Source organism: Macrosteles quadrilineatus, unplaced genomic scaffold (genome assembly GCF_028750875.1).
Source record: "Macrosteles quadrilineatus isolate MER2022 unplaced genomic scaffold, UCM_ALF_1.0 Scaffold_1__1_contigs__length_201487025, whole genome shotgun sequence".
NCBI classification, from domain to species: Eukaryota; Metazoa; Arthropoda; class Insecta; order Hemiptera; family Cicadellidae; genus Macrosteles; species Macrosteles quadrilineatus.
In genome coordinates, this window is record NW_026542594.1 from 81030722 (window position 1) to 81052268 (window position 21547).

Genomic DNA, 21547 nt, shown 5'->3' on the forward strand with positions numbered 1-21547 from the left:
GTAATAGTCCACCTCACCATACCGTCGGTCAACCCATGGTTGGACTTGCTGAATCAGTCTCCTGGTCCAGCGTCCCCGCGACTCCTGTTCCCAGCTCTTTTGCCAGAGCTGGTAGGTGCGGTTGCGCTCCTCCATTTTTGCATGGTCCTCTCCACGCCGCTGATAAATCGCTTTCCTCTCCGCCGCCAAAAGTTTGACGGGGATTACTCCAGCAACCACCAAGATGGCAGGTTCAGACACTGCTCGGTAGGCGGATGCTACCCTGAGTGCTGCCTGACGCTGCACTCTGGCAAGCCGCATCCTATACACCTCCTTATTGAGCGCGTCTGCCCACACCTCCGCACCATACAGGAGCACAGACTGAACTGTAGACATCAACAGCCTTCTGCGACTGGAACGAGGACCTCCGACATTGGCCATTAACCGGCTAAGAGAAGAGATCACCTTAGCGGCCTTGTCCGCCGTTCGGAATATCTGGTCCCGCCAGCTAAGCTTAGAGTCCACCATGACACCAAGATACTTGGCGGCACGAACGGACTGGACTTCGACGTCCCCCACCCTCAACGGCACAATGGTGTCAATCCGCTTTTTGGTCAGAATCACGATCTCAGTTTTGTTCAGCGCGAGTGAGAGACCGTGATCTGCCATCCATGCGTTTATAGTTCGCATGACTCGGTTTAATTTTAGCTGGGCCAGCTCAACACTACGAGCAGCTATTAAAGCTGCAATGTCATCTGCGTACCCAACTAGAACGGTTTCTTCAGGCATTTCAGACCTAAGGAGGCTGTCGTAGGCAACGTTCCAGAGGTCCGGGCCGAGTATGGAACCTTGGGCAGCACCAGAAGTGACACTCATCGTCCGCGGGCCTTCTGTAGTATCATACATGAGGAGGCGGAACCGGAGGTAATCCTCTATAATGCGCATGAGGTATGCCGGGACGTGGAAGTTGTTCTCCAGAGCGTCCAGCATATCGCACCATCTTGCAGAATTAAATGCGTTTCGCACATCGAGTGTAACGAGCAGCACAAACCTACGAGAGTAGTGATTAAAATCCTCAGCTCTCATCACGGCTTGCTTCACCTCCTCAATAGCGTCGACCGTTGATCGCCCCTTCCTGAAGCCGTATTGGCGAGGGCTCAGGTCCCCCGCAGCAACCACGGCTGAATTCAGTCGGGAACGGATCAACTTCTCTAGGACTTTCCCAGCCGTATCCAACATGCAAAGGGGTCTGTAAGAGGACGGCAATTCTGGGTCTCCTTTCCCCTTCCCTACGAGCACGAGCCTAGCTTTTTTCCAGCACAACGGAAATACCCCCTCTGCTAGGCAGGCGTTGTACATGCTCAGAAGAATCAGGGGATTGATTGAAAAAACCTTCTTAAGAGCCTCGCCAGGTACCCCATCAGGTCCAGGAGCCTTGTTGTTTTTTAGGGATAAAACGGCAGTCTCCAGCTCCTCATGAGTGAAGAGTGGGACATCGTCCATCATCTCAAACTCACGCAGTGGGCGCAGAATATGATCCGGAAAAAGGGATTTGACGACCCTCTCCATAGCGGCCCCCTCCATGACGGAAGGTGGAGAGCGAGTGGTGAGTTTTTGGGTTACTAGTTTGTAACCCAGGCCCCACGGGTCGGAATCGACATCATCTCTTAGTGTTTTCCAGCAATTGTGTTTGCTCCGGTTGATGGCCCAGCGGAGAGACTTCCTCGCCACCTTGTAGCTCTCCAGCTTACGGCGTCTATCCAAGGGTACCCTGGCCCTGGTAGCGAGTCGTCTAGCTCTCAAAGCAGCTCGGCGCAAATCCGCGATCTCTGCAGTCCACCAGTATACGGGTCTCCTATCGCAACGGAGTCTCTTGCGGGGCATTGACTCATCACAAGCCGAGGCAATCAGCCCCATCATCGATGTAACTATAGCCTCTGCATGAGCCATGCCAGGTGCGGCAGGCACCGCTGGCACTCCCCGCAGGATGGCCTCGGTGAATTTAGCCACGTCCAGTTTTTTGGTGTTCCACCGAACGGGCACTTCCCGAGATGCAGCAACTTGTCTCGGGATGCGATCTAAGACATTGAAAATAATGTATTGATGGTCGCTGGCCGTATAATCCTCCAGGACTCTCCAGGCTGTGATCCTTGGCAGAAGAGACTCAGATGCGAGGGTTATGTCTGGGATCGTTCCCCTCATCCCGGGTCGCCGGAACGTTGGCGTGTTGCCCTCGTTGATTACAACGAGTCCGGCCCTGGCAGCAAAGTCCAGGATGTACTTCCCCCGGGAATTAGTGAGGGTCAGTCCCCACTCGACGGCCCTAGCATTGAAATCACCAGCCACGACTACATGCCCTGTGGTGTCCTGCACGCTCTCTTCCAAGCGGTCTATCTTCTCGCGGAAGTCATGGATAGCCTCGTTAGGGGTGAGGTAGACACTGTAATAGGTGACGTCCTTGCACCGAACCCAAACAAATCCACGGCCCTTTCCATGACCCCGCACTTGCACTTGAGCTGTATTACGCACCCAGAAAGCAGCAGTACCAAGACTATCGGGGAACCAAAAGGGTGGGACCCTATTCCGGTACTGGTACTGCTCGCTGACTAAGAGCGCGTCGACACCGTGTTCGAGGGCAAGCTGACTGAGAAGCGCGTCAGCTGTCCTGGATCGCCCAAGATTACATTGGAGTATTCTTATTTTCGAGGGTGGGCTTTTGCTTGCTGAAGCGCAGTTTTAAAAGCGCTGCACTGTCCAGACCCAGCTATATGTTTGGTGTTTTTGTCCGCGAGCCCATTTTCCTTACAAAGAAAGCAAGATTCGACTTGGCAGTCCCTACGAGCGTGACCCACCCCTCCGCACCGGAGGCAGTGCTTGCCTCGGTCGGGCCCCTTGCAATTTCGGGAGGAATGACCGAAACCGAGGCACCTAAAACACCTGGTTACTTCCACCCTCCGTCTGAGCCTGCAGTTGACCCAACCGACCCTCAAATACTGGAGTGCCAACACCTTACTAGCGTGTGTGTCTGCCATTTCGGCGACCGCCATCCGCTGCTGGTTTCTATTTGGTTTTGTGAGCCACACCCTAAGAACAGCCGATGTTCCGGCAAGCTCGGGGACTGCTTCCTTTAGGGCATCAACCACCTCACTCTCTGTCGACACACCATCTATGTCCCGAACCTCAACTGACGTTTTAGGCTCGAGTGCACGGACGGTGCCCTGGCCTTCCACGGCTGCCTTTAGTTCAGCAGCAAAAGCGGATTTGTCCTTTGACTTACCCAGTTCAAGGAGGACGTCTCCGCCCCGGGTTTGCCTAATCGACCGCACAACTGTATCGGTCTGCTCCGGCTTAGCTTTAGCCTTTATTATACCCAAGACTTCAGCGAATGATCTCCCCCCTGAGGGTTTAACCAAGATTGCCTCCGTCCTGGGCTTTTTTGGCCGCGACCTTTTAAAAGCGGGGGCCAAACCGGGCCCAATTTGGGCAACGTTTGTCGTTTGTGCCTTTACCGCCACATTTTTCTTGGAGGTGACCTCCGCCCGCCTCTGCTGCCTCTTCTCCTTTCGGGTAAGACGCTTTTCCCATGCAGCCCCAGATGGTGTCTCAACAACTGATCCCTTACGGGAGCTTCCCCTAAGAGGGGTCACGGGTTGCTGAGGTTGTAGACGCTTTGTTGGGAAAGTAGCTACATCTGGGGAAGACCTGGGCCCGGCAGACAAAAGGTCTGTCTGGGTCGCCTTAGCCTTAACCTTAGCCCTTGTGGTCTGAACAGCCTCTTCCTTTTTTGGAGGGCTTTCCGTAGTGGATGGCCTTCTGCGTTTCTTGGAAGGCAGTGCCCTGTCGTCGGGCATAGACACTACCTTCTCCGCAATCTTTTCCATGGCCGCCTTGCTTACCAACCGGCAGGCAAAAACGAATCCAAGGTCATCTTCTAGCTTGGCCATGCCATTTTTGACCACTTGGTTAACAGCTTTCTGGGTCCGAAAGGTGTCCAGCATAGCTTTAATGGTCTCCTCCATGTCTCGAAGCCGGGTTTCGATGCTACTCTCTGCGTCAAGGTATTTCTGACGCAGAAGCACCATCCCTGAGCTCTCCGACTGCAACGTTGTTGTAAGGTGTTCCTCCAACAGCCCTTCACCAGACTTGAAAGCTGGCACCGGTGGAGGGGAAACAGTCGCTCCCTTTACCAGCGAAGGTGCCAACGATATATTTTCTGCCGTCAGAGGGGGTGACCTTGAAACACACCCTCCCCTCTTAAACGCATTCTCCTCTGACTGCTTGCCAAGCAAGCCCTCCATGCTACCTGGGGTTGACTTCTTTTATTAGTGTATTTAATATTACTGGATATAAAGTCGTTTTAAGTTTTCTAACCTCAAAGACAATTTCATGTATCGTTCTCCACAGAAGTTGCGGTCCGGTACCAAAGGCAAGGTCGGTGCTGCTGTCCAGTAGCGGAAAAAAAAAATCACCAGCGCTCGTTATCAGACCCGGATGCAGCTCCAGGGACGAGTACTGCCAAACAACAACAATGCCAGCCGGCCGCACTGATAATGTCGACACAGCTCTACTCACAGCAATAGAGACGGTAGTGGAGAAGGCTGTACGAGTAGCAGTCGAAGCAGCATTAGCTACATTTAATGAAGTTATAGGCATGCTGCAAGATGAAGTTGGTTATTTGCAAAATAAGCTAAAGGTGGTCAACAGGAGCCTGGAGGACAGGACTGATGAGTTGGAACAATAGCAGCGACGAGACAATATTTGTGTGTTCGGCATTGAAGAGAGGAAGGATGAAGATACAGATGCTATGGTGATTGAGTTATGCCACAAAAGACTCAGAATCGATGTACCCAGAGACGCCATCTCACGGTCGCATCGCGTTGGTCCACATCAGGAGTTGGAGCCTGGTGAGTTGGTGCGACACTGACCGATAATAGTTTGATTCATATCCTACAGAACACGGCATGCAGTTTTTGAGTCGAAGAAGAAGCTGAAAGGATCTGGCATAACCATCAGGGAGGACCTGACACATCGTTGACTGCAGGTGTATCGGAGGGTCGTGTCAAAGTACGGCGAAAAAAATGTATGTACTCTTGACGGCAGGGTGCTGTGGTTGAACAAAGGGATGAAGCACGTGGCGACGAGTATGGCAGACCTTCCGCCTGAGGTGTGAAACACAACGCAGACTGGCTCCAGAACCAACTCACCCAGATAAGATCTTAGTCTTGGGTTTTATGGCGTAATGTAAAAAGTCTTGGGCTTGGGAAGCAGTCTGAGCAACAGAGAGTTAATTGTGATAACCCGGCGCCTCCACCACTTGTGATATGCAGAAAACCCCCTCGCTTTTCATAGGTTATTCTGCATACGCACATGGGAGCGTAGCTTTATAGCAAACCCGAATCTTTAAACTTATTCTACTTTATGCTATGAGCTGGGTAGCTGTTCAATAAGAGAATCAGATTGTGTTCATCAAATAGGATTTTAATTTGTCTAAAGTAATCAAGCTTTAATACAGTGACAGTTACTCTTAAGTATAGCCTACTAACAAATGCCTGGTAAGAACCGCTCTGGAGGTAGCTTGAATCTTAGATTTATAATCCCCAAAAACGAAGTGAAACTATTCCCTTGTAATCTAATCAAATCAAAGTGTTAATCCCCAAAAGAATTCCTTCAAAACAAAACACAAAACCCCAACTAACTTACAGTCCCCTTAAATCAAACCTTCCCGTACAAACTCCCGACTACAGGGCCTAACCCCAAGATAGAGAAACCAGTACTCACCCAACTCTCCTGGGCACCTTGCCCCGGGCAACTGACCCCTTTCTCTACCTCAGGTGGCCTATTTATTGACCAGACAGCTACTGAGTGCAAAGCACCCAGTGTTTACCAAAACACCTCCAGCACGCTTCCTAGTTGGCAAGGTCACTATCTACAATTCAACCTCTACAACCTCTAGTTTACAAATATCTACAAATATAAAACCTACATCTCCCTTACATAATGTCCCTCTCAATGAATTAAATGCTTTCTTCTCTTCATATGGTCAAAGTATCGACCAACAACATGTTGTAATTACATTAACGAATTCGGAAACCTCCATGATCAGGACCTAGGACATCCTAAGTTCACTTTCAGACCTGTAGTGTAGACCGATGTTCTTAACGCAATTTGTCGGATTCGTAGCAATGCAGTCAGATCGGATGGCGTTCCAATTCGTTTTCTTTAAAGACATTCTCTTTGCTATACTCCCAACTATCACATGCATTTTCAACACATCTCTAAGGCAAAGTATTTTCCCTATTTCTTGGAAGTCTGCCCTTATTCGTCTATTAAATAAGATTCCAGCCCCGGCATCTTGCCAGGATATCAGGCCGATCAGTATATTTCCCGCATTATCTAAAGGCCTTGAAAAAATTGTGCACTGCCAAATGACGGAATTTCTGACTGACAACATACTTTGCAACTTTCAGTCTGGTTTTTGAACAGCTCACAGCACAGACACAGCACTATTACGTGTGACGGACGACATTAGACAAGTAATGGAATGTCGGCAGGGTACAATTCTAACATTATTTTATTTTTCAAAAGCTTTTGACGATACAAGCTTTCAGCTGTCAAAACATTGCATCTGAAGATTGATATTGAACATAGCCTTCGTAATGAATTGTCGGGGAGGTCAAAATCTGTTTAAATCATATGTTAGACTAAATTAAAAAAAAGGCCCATTGTAGAAAAATAACGTATCAAATAACTTGAATATCTAAAAAACTACTTGTCCTATCGAGCTCAAAGTGTTACCAAAAAAAATCATATGAAATTCCCTAACTTGTGTTAAAAAATCAAATTGATCGGACAAATTAGAGAAATTAAGTAAAAAATTTAAATTAAAAATATTAATTTACAAGGTCCGAGCAAAAACCGCCATGACGTTGCGCGGAGCAAAATTGACCAAGAAAATAGTCCGAGACTAAAATGCAATTAACTTGAAAATTGAAAGTCTAATCAAAAAATTTAAATCAGATGAAAGTGATAAAATATGTTTCTGAAGACGATTGTATGGATTTCATAAAGAATAAATAAAACAATAAAAAAGTGTAGGAATGGTTTTTAATTTGGCGGTTATGGCGCGAAAAAGATGGAAGAAGGGGGAAATAGTTAAAGTTATTAAAGCAAATATCTCGAGAATTACAGGTCCGATAAAAGCCAAATTAAAATAGAATGACTTTTAGAATTTTCTCTAGCTATGTTGCAAAATTTGTAACTACAACTTAAAGAATTAAATTTTGGATGGCGGGTAGTGAGTTGTAACGGTAGACTCGGTCATTGCTGAAGTAACCTTTCATACGTAAAGACCGTAGCTGGTCTCTTGGTCTCTATGAGTAATGGAGAATCTAAGTTTAGCATCGTAGTTCGTACATACAAGATGCAGGAACATCAAGAAATTTTAATATGAACGAGTCAGCCTATAAAATGTGTTAAAGTTAGTTGTTAATTAATTAGTAAAAGTGAAATTATATCAGGCTGAACTTGTAGGACTAATTTACGCCAATGTATGCCATAAAGACGCCATGGATCTTCAACACCACAAAAACGGATAAGTAACCAAACCTAGTGATCTAACATCTTCAATAGGCACCTATAAGAAATTCTAGAGTCATCATATATAAACATTTTCTATTATTAAATAATTTTACAAAGGGCTCAGTTCAGTCATAAGTTACATGGTACTGAAAATCAATCATTTAAAACAGTAACTTACTAGCCTAGGCCAAGGACAAATTAAGTAAAATAACTATCTTGATGATGCTAGGTGTAGGCCTAAGGGTATTTTATAGTGGACATTATCTTTCATGTATGTATATAAGTAGTTTTCATATAAAATAAAATAATTTTTGTAAACAAGTGTTTTCATTGACTCTGCCTAGGTTCACTGGCTTCACAGGAACCCATAAGTCTTAACATCTTTGAAATTAAAGATGGGACTTCCCTGATAAAAAGAAACTCATGCAACTACCCTAGCTCTATTATTTAAGACAATTTAAAAAAGGTATAATGTAAAATTTAAAGTAGGCCTAAGTTAAGAAGGCATAATCATAAAATACCCCCGCCGCAGCAAACCTGCCGACTAAGCGAATTTCCATTTGTCTGAATTGATTTTCAGTTAAATATATTTTAATAACATTAGGTTTAACGAGTACCTAGGTTTGCTGCTACAAGGAAACTAATAAAGTGTGTTTTTGAGTAAAATACTGATAGCTTAGTACAAAATAAATAAATTTGCCAAGTTTGATCAAAATATATCCATAAACAAGCAAACTACAACATTTGACAGTATTCTCCATAAGAATAACATGGGAATTTTAAATTAACAATTTTTTTAATTTTCTCCGTTACTAATAATCGAACAAAAATACTTTTATATACTAAATTATTTGTTTTTTTAAGCTCTTTAAAAAGGTCTAAAGAGAAATTGGGAAATTTTGTGTTTTGAGGGTCAAAAGTGATAAAAACCAATTTTTACCCCATAAAACCCCCCGTAAAGCCCCGTTCCCATGGTCCAATCGTGCTGGTTCGCGAACTCATTCAAGTTTATCCCGCTTTACACCTTTAAACCAAATTTCATCAAAATCGGACAAAGATTACTCAAGTTATCGCGTTCACGGACGTATATATATATATATATAAGTCTATATATATATATATATAAAAATTTGAACGAATAGTGTTTTTGGCCTCTGGGGACATCAAAATTAAAAAGTAAATCGGTCCCTGGTCTAGGTCTTACCGTGCCACCTACGGTAATAGCTACTTCCCTATAGGGAAATTCGCTAAAAAGGTGAAGGTTACATAATTGGTAATAGTTGTGTAAATAACAATGTGAAATAAAAAGGTTATGTATTTATTACGATGAACCAAGTTAAAACAATTAAAACTGACAAAAATAAATTAATATAACAATAAAGATTGATAATATTCTTTTTCACTGTCTTCTTATACATAATCTTCACATTGTAGAGAGATTGTTGCATGGTTCAGGCAAGCTCTCTCACAGGTGCATACCTGTGGATTCTGGACTGGATTCTCATTCAGTAGAGCAGCGACAGAAGATAGATTCCAGGATGCTGGCAGGAGCAGGAGGGTCCACGGTTTTGATAGGGTATACTGAGAAACAATATCTGCTTTCCAACGGGTTAGTTGCGATGCACACTTTGTTGGGCTAGACTTTAATGGGAAGAACTACAGTTGAAGGGAATGACAGGTCCAGTTCTATGGCAGTAACTTCTTTACTATCAGGTCAAATTGCCATGGGTTGAAGATCACCCGCCGTTACCTACTAATTTGAAAGTAGCACAGAAGAGACTCGGTAATCTTACAAATAAACTTATTTCCAGTGGATATCCAGGGCCAGATTTCCCAATAGGCCCGGGCCTATGGGCGCAAGCTCCCAGAGGGCGCACGGCCGAGAGGAAAAATATTTTTTTAATATCCATAAAAATAGCCATAGCTTAACATATTTTGCGAGTTGATATAAAAAAAAAAACTCTTGCCAATAAAGCATTATAATTTTTAAATTCATTAGAAGAAATAACCGTTAGAAAATATAAACAGTTTTTCAACATTACGCATCAATTTCGTTACAACATTGATTACGAACATTGGTTATACGGGAGTAGGCTGTAGGGATGTTGTCGAGCGCCCGAGCGGTACGCATCGTATTGCCACTGTACTCTTTGCACTGCTACTATGCTGGCTCGGCGCCACTGATCAGAGTGATTAGGGGCGTATGCGTGTTAGACACCGTTACCACCCTTACCTCACAAAAAGAAAATGTATTAACTAATCTTTTGATCAGTTTACAGCAACCTGCAGAGTCAAGTTAAAATATATAATACGTTTTGAATATTTAAAATATGATAAGTTTATCTTTAAAATTCAATAACGAAAAAAATATCAGAGTTTGCAAGAGGTTTTAGAAAAATTAAATCCCCTCCAAAGCACCATTTGATGTCATTTTCTCCTCAGCTCAGGCCTGAGGATAATTATGGTTGGCCGGACTATTGCTTTGCAAATATATTCTGAATGCAGTACCACCATAAATTAACCATAAACTCAAGTCGACTTGTTATCATATTGTTAATCCTAAATATAGTTTTTCATGTCTAGTTCATATATGTTGGTCACACTGGAAGTTAGTTTTGACGTAATTTTGTTTCTATTATTGTCTATTATTCTATGTTGTCGTTGTGAGAGTTTTCGTTTCTTGTAATATAACCAGGGGACGACCTATTGTTTATGATTAGATCGTTTTATTTTGGACAAACTAGGCTTAAATAACATATAACTTAAATAAAAAGAATTGTTTTCAGCTAATCCCTAAGGATGACAAATCTACTAAAGGCCTATGTTTAATCTATGGTATCACGTACTTGTTATGGAGTTCATGTTTTGGGGCCCGAAATTGGAATCAATGGACATGCTTTTTTTGCAGAAACGCTCTGTGGGTTGGATTGTTTTGTTTTGTTTCAGTCCCACAAGCGTGAGCGTGAGCTAAAAGCATAAAATTACCTAAAGTGTTTAAGACGGGACATTTTGTTAAGGCTAACCAAGACAATTCTTAAAAAAACTTGCAATGATAAAATTCCGACGAGGAGTGGTGTTCAAACAATTAACATAGGCCTTTAGGCATGATATAGTTTTTAGTTTTTAATAAAGGTTTGTAGGAAAGAAACTGTGACCAGAACAGGGGGCGGAAGAAATATTTGCCAAAATGCTAAATCCGGCCCTGTGGATATCTTAGTTCATATCAACAGGTGTTGTCTGACTGGAAGGAATTAGATATCATAGAGAAGGTTAACGATGCCGATTTGGAAATTGGTCACTACCTACCGCATGGACATGTGATAAAAGAAAACAGTCTTACCACGAAATTGAGACCTGTATTTGATGCATCTGCTAAAGAAAAGAATCAGCCCTCGTTGAACGATTGTCTAGAAAAAGGTGACAACCTAATTGAATTGATTCCGTTCATATTAAATCGTTTTAGACTACACAGATATGGAGTTGTTGCTGACATCGAGAAGGCTTTTCTACAGATTGGTGTACATAGGGACGTTAGAGATTTTCTTCGTTTTTTGTGGATTAATGAAGAGGGCCAATTGGTTGTTTACAGACACGCTAGAGTGGTCTTTGGAGTTACCTGTAGCCCACAGGGCCGGTTTAACCCATACGCGAACTACGCGGCCGCATATGGCGCCACGAAAAATTGGCGCCGTGGCGCCAACGGAACAATTCTTTTTTTAGTGAACAACGTAATTTTGTTTATTTTTGCTCAGAGTTAAAGTATTCAAAGCACCACAATAAAGGCATTTATTCTGTTTGTACCAACAGCATATGAAAAATGCGTATATTTGTACAGCACTACAACTCAAGGACTTGATGCCATTTGTAGTTTCGATTTGTAGTGAGCTGACGCTCGGCAGTTGGCAGTCGGCAGCGTACTACAGCGCGGCGCCTGTGGGTTTCATTTCATGACTCATGTTCTGGACCACATTCTGATGTTCTGAACCAGATTGATACCAACTCTGCAATTAAAGAATTTGCCAAGATCAAAGCTAGGAAAATTAATTTTTAACTGCTAAGAGCTTTTGAACTGTTCAAATTGATAATTTTGTATTCTTTTTGTCAAGGTAATAAATTTGGTTTTTCATGTTTTCTTCATGTTTAATGTGTTCAATTAAAAATTCCTCTCTTGTCATCTATCTACACCTGTTTTCATTGTAATAGGCTTTAACTTATACTGTATCAAAGTTATCCTGTAATAGTATATTTCGTACCTAGGGCCGAAAATTAGGTCTTGCCGGCTCGAGATAGTTTTTAAATCGATCGAGAGCTGCAAAACCATTTCGGTCTGTGGTAAGAACGCTATTTTTCACCACACTATACCCTATTACCACTATTCACAAAAAATCACTAGTCATAACCTTTAAGAGAGGTTATGTTTTTGTTTATAACCACTCATTGTCACCCAAATACAGTGTAATCAGCTGATTGGTGTCCGGTAGGGTAATAGTATATTACGTTACTAGTCCTGAAAATAAGTGTTTACCGGACGAGTGTGGTCGTTCCCGTGCGAGACGAAGTCGAGTACGGGATTACCATACGAGTCCGGTACACACATTTTGGACGAGTTACGTACGATAATTTACGCCATATACTACTTAATTCGTCCAGATCCTTATATATTTCCACCAACTAAAGGACTAAACATCACCAGTCATAATAACCTCCAAGAGAGGTTATGTTTTTGTTTATAACCAATCATTGCCACGCAAATACAGTATAATCAGCTGATTGGTGTCCGGTAAAACTCATTGCAGAACAGTATTACGCAATGAAACCCCATTTGAATAAGCTGGCGGCAAACAGCTGTTTTCTGGACTAAATCCTTGCGTGGGAAGTTCGTCAAAATAGTGTAGTGTGGCGTAAAACTCATTACAGTACAGTAGTACGCAATGAAACCCCCATTTGATTAAGCTGGCGGCAAACAGCTGTTTTCTAGACTAAATCCTTAGTTCGTCAAAATAGTGTAGTGTGGCGTAAAAATTGTTTTCACATTTAGAAATAAATTGTTAACTTAGGCCGTGATGCTCGTCAAGCATGACGTCACGATAGAAGACGGCAATGACGTAGGTATTTATTTATTTATTTTCCAAGGAAAGATAAAAACAAGCAGCTGATCACAAACGGCAAACATTATATCATTGCCGTCTTCTATCGTGACGTCATGATTGACGAGCATTACGGCCTGTTTTTTTAGTATAGCCAAAGATTACATATGTAATCTTTGGTATAGCCTTGGTTTTGCTAAAGTTTATACGATGAGTAAAAGTGTAAAAATGTTAAATTCCTGGGAATAATAAACAGTCTTTTATTGCAAGTATTCTTCTAACCTAAACTTGTAAAAAAGTTCTTCCCAAAATCTTTGGGAAAAAATTCACAAATAGAGTTAAGTAATGGTCATGGGATGAGGGTGGGGTGGTGGGGGGGATTCTAATTGGCGCTGATTCGGGAGTTCGCTTAACTCTGAAAAATTCCTAGAACCGGCCCTGGTAGCCCATTTATGCTAAGTGCAGTAATCAAACTTCATTTGGAAAAAATATTAGACTTGATAGACTCTGGATCATTAAACTACTCAAGAAAAGTAGTAGAGACGCTGTCGAGAAGTTTCTATGTAGATAACTGTATGGCAAGTTTTATGACTTTTCAGATTTGAATCAATTTGTAGATCAAGCGACTTCTGTAATGAAAGATGCTAGATTCTGTCTTCGGAGTTGGGAGTACACGGAAATTCAGAGTTTCAAAAATGATTCTACCTTGACACCTATCTTAGGTTTAAATTGGAACAAAAATACTGACATGATTGAGTTGAATTTTGAAAACTTTGAGTTTAAAAAGCCTCAAATAGTCACAGAGATCTATTTTGTCTTTTGCTCACAAGTTATTTGACCCCATAGGTATAACTTGTCCTGCTACACTCTTGCCTAAGATATTGCTGCAGAAAACGTGGGAAAGTAAAATTGGATGGGATGACAAGGTTTCAGAAGAGATAAAACTTTTGTTTTTAGATTAGGCAAGGCTACTTAAGATTCTTTCAAATTTGAAAATTCCAAGATATTTTGGAAATGAAATCGGAGGGAATATTTCTTGGACAGTTCACTGTTTTTGTGATGCAAGCCAGGACGCTTATGCGGCCGGGGTTTTCCTGAGGGGCGAATCTAATGGAGTTATCAGAGTTCAATTAGTTCAAGCGAAGAGTAGAGTTACACCTGTCAAGAAGATGACTATTCCTCGGCTGGAGTTATTGGCGGCTACCATTGGAGCTCGTCTTAAAGAGTATGGGATTTGAAAATGTCAAAACATTTTATTGGACCGACTCAACCACCGTTTTGTCATGGATTCGTCGAGAAGATTACTGGGGAGTGTTTGTCTGGAACCGAGTAAAGGAAATAAGATCCCTTAGTAACATTGAATCTTGGAATCATGTTCCAGGCCATATGAATCCGGCTGATTTGCCGTCACGTGGATGTTCTCCTAAGCACCTGGAGCATCTCCAGCTAGTGGAGTCGAAATGGTGGGAGGACCACAATGGCTAAGAAACTCATCAAACTTGTGGCCTAACCAAAACTTCAGTGATGATTGTGATGAGAAAGAAGTACATTCTGAACTTAGGAAGATTAAATCAACTACGAAGATTCTGATGAATTAAAAACCTGAACCAGATTGTTGGTATCACAGATATTTTTCCAGATTTGATAAAATCGTCAGATTGGTAGGATGGACTTTGAGATTTTGCTATAATGCAAAGATGTCTAAACAAAAGACATCAGGAGAATTGTCGGTTGATGAATTGATTAAGGATCAAAATAAAGTGTTTAAACTTATTCAGAAAGACACTTTCCATAGTATCGAGGATGAAAAATTGAGCTCATTGTGTCCGTTTGAAGACAGTGATGGCTTATTCAGGTTAAAAACAAAAATCACAGAGAGACCTGATAGTAGAAATGTTAATCTTCCCATCGTATTGCCGAGTAACCATCCTGTTGTTCACAGATACATACAATACAAACATGAAGAAAATTCACATGTTGGAGTCCAAGGATTGTTATCTATTCTCAGAGAAGAAGTTTGGATTATTAGTGGGAGAAGAACTGTAAAATCAGTTATTGACAAATGTGTCAAATGCAAGCGATATTGTGTTAAAAGTTTGGATACTGATCCAGTACCACTTCCTTCGCAACGGGTTCGAGATGCTTCTGTTTTTGAAGTCTGTGGAGTTCGACTTAGCTGGACCTGTTTTCTTTCGAGAAGGCCAAAAAGCTTGGATTACATTATATACATGTGCAGTACACCGTGCCGTGCATTTGGAGTTAGTTACTTCATTATCGACTGATTCATTCTTGCAAAGTTTGAGAAGATTCATTTCCAGACGGGGTCGACCAACAGTCTTGTTTGCGGACAACGGCACTAACTTCTGAGGAGCTTACAGTGCGTTGAAGCAAATAGATTGGAATAAGATTGTTGAGTACAGCACAATCAAACGTATAAAATGGAAATTCAACCCACCTGCCTCACCATGGTGGAGAGGCTGGTGGGAAAGACTCATAAGACTATTGAAACAGCTTCTTCGCAGAGTCTTAGGATGAGCTAGTTTGACTTATGAAGAATCTTTGACCGTTTTGTGCAGTTGTGAATCTGTCATAAATAGTAGACCCTTGACATACATTTCAGAAGACAGCCATGACATGGAAGTTTTGACACCAGCTATGTTTTTGAATGGTACGAAAGAGTATTGAGTTATTGATTTGCACCAGATCAACTACACAAATTTGTCTAGCCCTCCGAAGGTCACGCTTCTAAAAATAGACGCACAACACACTTTGTGTAGTGTCACGCGTCTATTTTTAGACGCACAAACATCGTTTACGGCGAAGGCTCTATGACTGACTGAATCGGATTGAACTGGATCGAGTTAGGTATCGTTCTTTTCATTAGATTCTAAGCTTTCTAAAGGTCTGTCTCTAAGCGCTGTTTGTTCTCTGAGCCGATCGTAATTGTAGCAGACAGCTGACGTGCATATTAGTAAACAGTAAACAGGTAAACAGGTAAACTCGGACCGATGACTGATGTGTTTTATTATGTTTATCATTGTTTTAGTGTTAAAAATCAAAAGTAGTGATATACGTGGTGCATTATAAGAAGATTTAAGTGGTTTTGAAGTGCTGGTTGGTGATCCTGAAGAAGTAGGTAGTGATATTGATGTAAATTATCAGCCAGATTCCTAGCTATGGTTAGGCTATGCATTCTTAGCTAAACGCTATGTACTGAAATCCGTTTTTCGCTCATAACTTATTTATTTGATAACTTACCTCGCTATATGATTATATATTTGTAATCCTCATTAAATTTAGAACAAAGTGGCTATTTTCAAATATTTATAGGCCTATAATTTATACAATTTCATTGAGCGCGAACTTATTTTTCTTTTTGAAAATTTTCGAAATTATATTTTTTTTACCTAAAAATTTTTTTTTGAAAAAATGTTCCTTATGTTTTATATATAATATTGAAGCCCATGATTTTCCAAACAAAATGGTATATAGAACATTAGAATTTACATTGTTTTAAGCTTCTCAGATCCGTTTTAATAAAACCTTGCAAATGAGCCAAAAATAGGTGGACATTAAGGCCTAAACTATGGACCTTTGGAGGGCTAGACGTTGGAACTTTAAATTAAAATTAAAAGAAGATCTTGAAAAAAGATTTAGAAGCGAATAAGTCAATTGGTGTTGCATTCGAAGAAGAAGAAATCTCGTCAAGTACAAGTTGGAGAAATAGTTTTTCTTGGAAGCGACAATACCAAACGGATGGACTGGCCTTTGGCGAAGATTGAGATGATACTTCCTGGAAAAGATGGCAACATACGTCTTGTGGAAATGAAAACATTAAAAGGAACAGTGTTGAGACCCATACAACATGTGTTTCCACTTGAATTGGTTCAGCAGAAAGACATTCAAGATGGTAATGAAACATTTGAAATGGAAGATGAAAAAGTGGCTGAAGGTGTTGATCGTGAAAATAATCAACCTTTTTACACACAAAGAGGAAGACAAATTAGACCACCACAGAGATACCTAAATCAATAATAATTAATATTTTGACTTTGCAAGTCAAAAGGTGGGAGGATATTAGATATAGTGTCAAAACATTTGATTTAAATAATCTATGGTTTATATTTTGTTTTGTCTTTTTCCAGCTGCTATAAAAATATGAACTTTAATAATTTTGACACATATGATTTTTGGATGAATTGTTATGTTGTGATTACAGAATAGTAGTTTGGTAGCATTTTACTATGATTGAATATACTTTTCTTTTGTGAGTAATTAAATTATTTTCTGCTCAGTATCGAGTCCTTTTCTCTTTCCATTTTTGACTTTTAACAATCGTCATGTAGGACTGAACTAGGCAACATCTCATTCCTCTGTAGTTGTTGTTGGGTGTTTGGGAGGATGTGGATCATCTTGTCCTACTTGCTGCACTCACACCACTTGACAAAAACGTCTATTCCCTTAAGCCTGGATGGGGTAACTGTCAAACGAAATTGTTCTCCTCCAAACAACTGCAGGTGCTGCCCTTCATCAAATGCATACTTTTTCTGCATGGATTCTCAGGGTGTGACACTACCAGTGCCATAGCTGGCAACGGTAAGCTATTAATTCTTAAAGCTTTCCAAACCCAAGCAGAAAAATTGCCATTTGCCCAAATTAACCATTGCCCAAGCTTTTTACAACCCATATTCAAGCCGGGCTGCCATAACCAAAGCTGTAGAAGACATGTTTCTTATTTTGTAATGCACCCCACCACATAAATGGGACCTAGAACAACATCGCTTAACTTCATTCATTAAATATTCTGCTAAAGCCAGAAGTAATTTTCAACCTTGCCTCCACCAAAAGGTACAGCTCAGCAGCACTCACTACGAGTATATTTACAAACTCAACAGTGGCGTGGTAACTTAATGTGTCGCTTAATCACAATGGGGTTGGGTCGAGATGAAAGTGACATTCTCAACCCTATTAAAACCGTGGACCCTCCTGCTCCTGCCAGCATCCTGGAATCTATCTTCTGTCGCTGCTCTACTAGATCACAGAAAACGTACTACTATAACCCAGAATGCCAACCGCATGGTAAAAAGCAAGCGTTTTGGGAGAGCTTTGCCTGTCAATCCGTAGGCAGCGCCACCAGCGTTGCCATGCAATAGAATAGCAACGCTGGTGGCGCTGCCTACGGATTGACAGGCAAAGCTCTCTCAAAACACTTAATGCTTTTTACCATGCGGTTGGCATTCTGGGTTATAGTAGTACGTTTTCTGTGACTAGATGTGGATCCAGGTGTGGATGCAGGAAAGCTGGCATCCAATGTTCACAGGTATGCACCTGTGAGAGACCTTTCCGAACCATGCAACAATCTCTCTACAATGTGGTGATGATGAGGAAGAAGACAGTGAAAAAGAATATGATCAATCTTTATCGTTATATGCATTTATTTTGTCAGTTTTAATTGTTTTAACTTGGATCATCGTAATAAACTACATAACCTTTTTATTTTGTCGCATTATTATTTACACAACTATTACCAATTCATACCTTAAATATACTTTTGTTTGGTCTAAACAATTATAAGAAACCATACAAATCATAAAAAATCAAGACTTTGCAATTATTTTGTTTTTAATCTTAAAAACGCTGTAAATTTTGACCTACATCATATATATTTACATATACAGTAGAGTCCCGCAAACTCGGCAATCGATAACCCGGCAGTCTGGATAACTCGGCCATCACCTGGCTCAGAAAATTAGTGATTTTTTGAGTCCAAAGTTAAACATGGGCTCAAGTCAAATCATTCGCAACTCGTACCAAGGATTTGTTGTACTATATCTGATGACTTAATACTGACTTGTAATATAAATATAAATAAATAAGGCAGCTAAAAGGAATAAAAATTGTATTGTTCTTATTTTTAACCCTAGTTCCCGATAACCCGGCATTTCACAAACTCGGCACCCTTCCAGTCCACATTACGCCGAGTTTGCGGGACTCTACTCCAATCTTACTCTACTGTATGTATAAATTATTTAAGTAAATTTAATTATCTACAACTATCTTTAAGCCAATATTTATTAGAAAATAAAAAGTAAGGAGAAAAAACAAGAAAAATTCATTTTCATAGCCCCAGGATTGCGTAATATGACATATAAGGGTTAAACATACCTCGTCAGACAATCCTTAACATGTAGTGTCGAAATTGCTACATGTTTCAGCGGTTATTTACTGATCTCCGCCATCGTCAGGCAAACAAAAGGATCCACTTGATGTGTCGTCAGAATAAAAAAAATAAAACACACATTTTACAAAACACAAAACAAAAATGATAGGCCTATCAATTACACTCACTGCCGTGGACATGGCAGGAAGCAGACTGAACGTTATGTTATGATGTGACTTGACTCCGGGCTGTCGTCTGCGTTATCAACAGCTGATATTGGTCTATTGTAGTGACGGAGGAGAGTATTGAAAATATAATGAGATTCATAGTTGAGTTTTTCATTCAAAATTTGTGTGCTGTCCTTGGTTTTTATGTCTTTATATATTTCGAATTCTTCTAGAGTGTTTAATAAATGTCCTTTCCCACAGTAATGAAGGATATCAAGACCATCATTTATATCTAGCATATCATGTTTGTTGTCGATGATGTGTTGAGCGAATTTAGATTTCTGCATTTTTAATTTAGGGGCTGGTCAGTGTTCTTTATATCTGGTTTTAAAAGGCCTCCCTACATAGGTGCTCGGGCAATCGGCGCATTTTATACGGTATACACCTGTCTTCTCATACTATCACCTTGTGGGTGTTTACCTTTCTTTAGATAATGTCCCTATCAGGCCTCTGGTCAATTATACTACCGCCCCAACGGCAACATATAAACTTGTTAAACGCTTAGAGAGGATTCTCAGGGAACAAACAGTCCTAAAAAACGACTACAGCCTAAAAAATACATATGACTTTATTGAAAAAACTAAAAATCTATATATACAACACCGCCATACTTTTGCATCATTTGATATTACAAACCTAAACACCAATATTCCAATAGACAAAACTGTTGAGCTAGTATCAAATAACTTACAGGAAAACTCAAGCCTCCTACCTGAAGGCATAGAGGAAATAATCTGTCTCCTAAAGGAAGTATTATGCCAAAACTATTTTTCGTTTAATGGAAAGTATTATAAACAACTCGACGGTCTTGCCATGGGCAGAAATTTATTTAAACAGTATAGAAAATTAACTCATCTTTTCAGACATAAACAAACATGTAAATAGAATACTGAATTACTTTAGATATGTAGATGACACTTTTGTAATATTTGATGGCAGCAACCGGCAACTTGATTTACTCCAACAATATTTAAATTCCATGTCACCGAATCTTAAGTTTACTGTGGAAAAGGAAGTAGACAACAAAATAAATTTTCTGGACCTCACTGTTGAGAAACATAACAATAAATTTGTATATAGTATTTACCGTAAGCCCACAACATCAGACCAGACCATTCATAGCACATCTTATCACTCATATTCTCAAAAACTGGCCGCATACAACTCGATGATCTACAGACTTCTAAATGTCCCACTAAGTCCAGAAAATTACACAAAAGAACTGAATATAATCAAGCACATTGCCGTGGCCAATGGATACAAATCCGATATGGTGGAAAAAATCATTGTAAAGAAAAAGAGAACAGTACATGTCACAAACCAACAAATATTGATAATAACAGAATAACATATTGCTGTGTCGAGTATACCCACCAAATAAACAACTACCTGAAGAAAGATCTGAGTAAACATGGTTTCAAACTGGCTTTTAAAACTTCCAATCGGCTAAGAAACGTATCTAAAGGTAAACACCTACAAGGTGATAAGTATGAGAAGACAGGTGTATACCGTATAAAATGGGCCGATTGCCCGAGCACCTATGTAAGACAAAGCGGGAGGCCTTTTAAAACCAGATATAAAGAACACCAACTAGCCCCTAAATTAAAAATGCAGAAATCTAAATTCGCTCAACACATCATTGACAACAAACATGATATGCTAGATATAAATGATGGTCTTCATTACTGTGGGAAAGGAAATTTATTAAACACTCTGGAAGAATTCGAAATATATAAAGACATAAAAACCAAGGACAGCACACAAATTTTGAATGAAAAACTCAACTATGAATCTCATTACATTTTCAATACTCTCCACCAGTCACTACAATAGACCAATATCAGCTGTTGATAACGCAGACGACAGCCCGGAGTCAAGTCACATCATAACATAACGTTCAGTCTGCTTCCTGCCATGTCCACGGCAGTGCGTGTAATTGATAGGCCTATAATTTTTGTTTTGTGTTTTGTAAAATGTGTGTTTTATTAGCGAATTTCCCATATAGGGAATAAGCTATTACCGTAGGTCTCATGGTAAGATCTGGACCCGGGACCGATTTAGTTTTTCGTTTTGAGGTCCCCAGAGGCCAAAAACACCATCCGTTCAAATTCATATATATATATATATATATTTATATATATATATATATTTATATATATATATATATTTATATATATATATATTTATATATATATATTTATATATATATATTTATATATATATATATATTTATATATATATTTATATATATATATATTTATATATATATTTATATATATATATATTTATATATATATATATTTATATATATATATTTATATATGTGTCCGTTAGCGCGATAACTCGAGCAAAAATGGTCCGATTTTGATGAAATTTGGTATAAACGTGTAAACCTACATTTATTCGAACGAGTTCGCGACCCAGCATGATCGGACTATGGGAACAGGGGTTATGGGGGGTTTTATGGGGTAAAAATGGGTTTTTCTAATTTTTCACCCTGAAAACATAAAATTTTG

The 21547-nt window shown here is 40.3% G+C and overlaps 1 protein-coding gene across 6 annotated transcripts in view; it reads right to left on the bottom strand.

Moving 5' to 3' along the window:
- LOC128983669 (beta-mannosidase) overlaps nucleotides 1–21547 on the bottom strand; it is a 254706-nt gene that overhangs the window by 192053 nt on the left and 41106 nt on the right. The window contains exon 1 of one of the 6 annotated variants that reach the window (XM_054403055.1): nucleotides 18810–18918. The exons of the other annotated variants lie outside the window; for them this stretch is intronic. The gene's annotated coding sequence lies outside the window, so the exon portion shown is untranslated. Of the gene's footprint in view, nucleotides 1–18809; nucleotides 18919–21547 lie in introns of those variants that run through there. 6 annotated transcript variants of the gene reach the window in all.